Consider the following 4,214-nt stretch of genomic DNA (forward strand, 5'->3'; position numbering starts at 1 on the left):
TATATATATATATATATATATATATATATATATATATATGTGTGTGTGTGTGTGTGTGTGTATGTGTTTGCATACGTCTGCGAAGGTGCCTTTGTGCGTGTGGGTTTGCATACGTCTGCGAAGGTGCCTTTGTGCGTGTGTGTGTGTGTGTGGTGTGTGTGTGTGCATGTTTGAATTAAATAAAATTGTTACATAAAACTTTCGTACGCCTAAAAACTACATCTGATTATTACTTTCACATAATACATCTGATAAAAACGGTATCAATACTCGAGAAAAGAATATTAACTAGAGAAAAAAGAGAGTGTCGACGGACCTAATTTGAGTGCAGAACAATTAGAAGCTAAAAGGAAGCAGATCTATTTTCCAATGCAACATATAGAGGCAAATATGTAGGCATATAAGCACACGTGTGTTGTGTTGTGTGTGTGTTTGGAAAGTTGAACCAAAAGCTCTTGCACAAAATACTCTGTACGAAAACTTTCGCAAACGTTTACAAATATTTATTTAAAAAAATATTCTTACCTTTTTATTCGCTGCACTCATTTGGCTGCGGCCATGCTGGAGCACCGCCCTAAAGGGTGTTTTAGTCGAAGTAATCGACTTACTCTTTGAAAGCCTAGTACTTTTATATCATGTAATTTTTGCCGAACCGCTAGGTTGCTGGTTAGTAAACACATCAACATCGGTTGTCAAGCGATGATGGGGGAAGGGACAAACATAGACACAAAACACACACATAAAATTACACACACACACATATATATTTACGACAAGATTCTTTTAAGTTTCCATCTACCAAGTCCACTCACATGGCTTTGGTCAGCCCGAGGCTATAACAGAAGTCATTCGCCCAAAGTAACGCGTAGTGGAACGGAACCCGGAACCATGTGTCCGTGCTGCGTGTGTGTGTATGTGTGACTAACAATCAATTTTGGTTTGTTTACATCACTGTAAAAAAAACAAACAAACAGAAAAACGATAGCCTAAGTACTGGGATTGATCTGTTTGACGAAAACCTCTTCACGGCGATGCACAACCATGGCTGCAGTCCAGAGACTGAAACAAGTAAAATATAAATGATTCACACACACACAAAGTCCTACACACACTTCCTATTATAGGCACGAGGCCTGAAATTTGGAGGAGGGGGATAATCGGTTAGATCGACCCCAGTACTCAACCGGTACTTAATTTATGGATCCCAAAAGGATAAAAGGTAAAGTCGACCTCGGCGGAATTTGAACTCAGAACGTAACGACGGGCGAAATACCGCTAAAAATTTTCGTCTACCGTGCTAACAATTCTACCAGCTCGCCGCCTTCTCATATATGCACACATTCACATATATGTGTATGTATATTCATATAAAATATCTGGTTGTTCATGGTTTTTCTTTTCTGTACTTTAATATCTACTCTGTTTCCCTCTTTTATGAAAGTTAAATGAAGTTAATTGAAATACATCACAATCTTTACATATTCATTAAATTACATTTTTGTTTTTTTCTTTTTCTCGTTTCACCCATAAATTCCTCACTTTGACTGAATCTCTTCAGCACGTGGTAATTAGGTGTCGATTTATTACATTATTTGCATTACAAAAGAAAACATTTTGGAAAAGAGAAAAGTGGGAGTCAACAGCTGCCTGTAGAATATAATTGGTTGAAGTACTTGGCCAAGAAAAAGTCGTTTTAGTTCTGAGTTCATTAGCTGTGTAGAAAGAGAGGTAATTTGAAATATAAACTGGTTGGTTGGCACTCCGTCGGTTACGACGACGAGGGTTCCAGTTAAGGCGATCAACGGAACAGCCTGCTCGTGAAATTAACGTACACAGACGTGTGTACCCTTAACGTAGTTCTCGGGGGAGATTCAACGTGACACATTTGTAGCATCTGCAGCAAACTGTTGCTGTGCTGTATCGAAACTATCAGATTTTCGAATTTCCTCGCAACTTCGATATGAGAGAAAGTGAGCAACTCTCGATGTCGTTAAATTGTTATTGTTTCTTATCGCACACTCTCCACTTCTTATTATCTCGGAGAGAGGGAAAAACCAGAAGGAAATAGATAAGAAGTGGGATACTCAAGAAATAAAAAACGCATTTAGATAACTCACATGTTCGATCTCTGAATAACCGGAAGTGCAGCTCATATATATATATATATATATATGTATTAATCAGGAGAAAATATTCAGGAGTGAATAGATATTAATATTGCTATTATTATCGACGGCAATATAAATAGTTGATAATAACACCAACATTAATATAGGTGGTTGCAGGCCTGAAATAACATTATGTGGCTATATGTAGCTACTGTTAATTCTGTTATTATTTTCAGTCTTATTTTGGGTGGATTGAATGAGGATTCTACCTCTTATTTCTAGCAGGTAGATGCATTCGTGTATCCTTATGATTGATATAATATATATATATATCATTATTGGGACGCGGTGATGAAATTTCAGTTTTCAGACCGAATTCTTTTTCATGCAATTAATGTAAGTGTTTTACAGGCACGTAACTTTTGATGCAATCTTTAGAACGAATTTTAATAGCATGATACAATTCAAGAAGGCTGGCTCGTTTCGAATTATTTGTATATTCCTGAAAAGTAGATACAGAAGAAATCTCCTCAAATGCTGGAATTTTATTAATCGACCTTCGAGAGAATAAAAGGACAAATTAGGTCTCGGTGGATTTTGAACTCTGAGAGCGGAATGCCAGTAAGAAGACCGCAAGGTATTTTCAACGACATTCTAACGTTCCTGCCAATTCGCCATTCTCATAAACTTCTACAAATCATGCACACACACACACACACACACACTCGTGTGTGTATGTACATATATATATATATATATATATATATATATATATATATATATATATATATATATATATATATATAACGCACGTCATGTAGTTGACGGGAACCGCTCGATATTGTTCAGTAATTATTATATGTTCATACGAAAGCCAATTCCTCTATTGAACGCAATAACATCGATAGATTTTCCTAAAGCCTGAATAGGACAACATTTTCCTGGAAATGTTACACACCTGAATAGAAATATGAACGTGAATGTTGGTCATCAATAATAAAAGTGGGAGAATTGTATTTCCACCTGATTATGAAACCAGAATGACCAATTGTAGACAAGGCGCCTGCTTGGCGTGTACTAACGAGAGCTGCTTTTCTACATCAAGTGCAGTTCCGTAATACTTTTGTTTATTTATTTATTATAGAAAAAAATCCCTGCTTTTTTATTTCATGCACGTTTTTTTCGTCAGAAAATACCGTTACCTGTAGCATTGACATATTCTAGAGTTTAAACTACAATAAAACATTGGCTTGCCAATTGTTTTCATTTTTTTAATATTGTGTGGGAGTTTTTTTGCGTTGGGTTGGGCGAAGGCATTTCGAATTCCTTTCGTTGTGTTATTTTAGAGACAGTATAACTGATGAACGATACAAAGCTTGCTTGCAAAACGTGGAGGTCACGACATTGTGTATACGTCGTGCAATTTCAAATTTAAAAATCTGTGAATATGATAACACACGTCAGGCAGCGAGCTGGCAAAATCGTTAGCTCGCCAGACCAAATGCTTCGTAGCATTTCGTCTATTCCTGAGTTCAAATTCCGCCTAGGTCGACTTTGTCTTTTATCCTTTCACGGTCGATAAAATAAGTACCAGTTGAGCCCCGGGATCGAAGTAATCGATTGGCCTCTTCCCCAAAAAGTTCTGGCCTTGTTCCAAAGTTATAACGAAAGTTCTCGTTACCAGTTGAGGAATGGATCAGTAGAACAGATTGCTTGTGTCATCTTTTCAGTCACTCTAAAATATAATTTTTTTTTTCTAGTATAAGTACAAGGTTTGAAATTTGGGGGCAGGGGAATAGTTGATTACATCAACTCCAGTGTTCAACTGGTATTTATTTTATCGACCCTGAAAAAGTGAAAGACAAAGTTGACCACGGCGGAATCTGAACCCAAAATTCGCCTCGCTAAAATATATAATCCTTTCAACTATCGGCACAAGGCCTGAAATTTTGGGGGAGGGAACCATTCGATTACATTGACCGCAGTGTTTCACTGGTACTTATTTTACCGACTCCGAAAGGATGAAAGTCCACCTCGGTAGAATTTGAACTCAGAACCTAGTGACGTGCTAACCATACTGCCAGCTCGCCGCCATTGCTGAAATAT

This window comes from Octopus bimaculoides, chromosome 7, assembly GCF_001194135.2.
Source record: "Octopus bimaculoides isolate UCB-OBI-ISO-001 chromosome 7, ASM119413v2, whole genome shotgun sequence".
Lineage (NCBI taxonomy): Eukaryota > Metazoa > Mollusca > Cephalopoda > Octopoda > Octopodidae > Octopus > Octopus bimaculoides.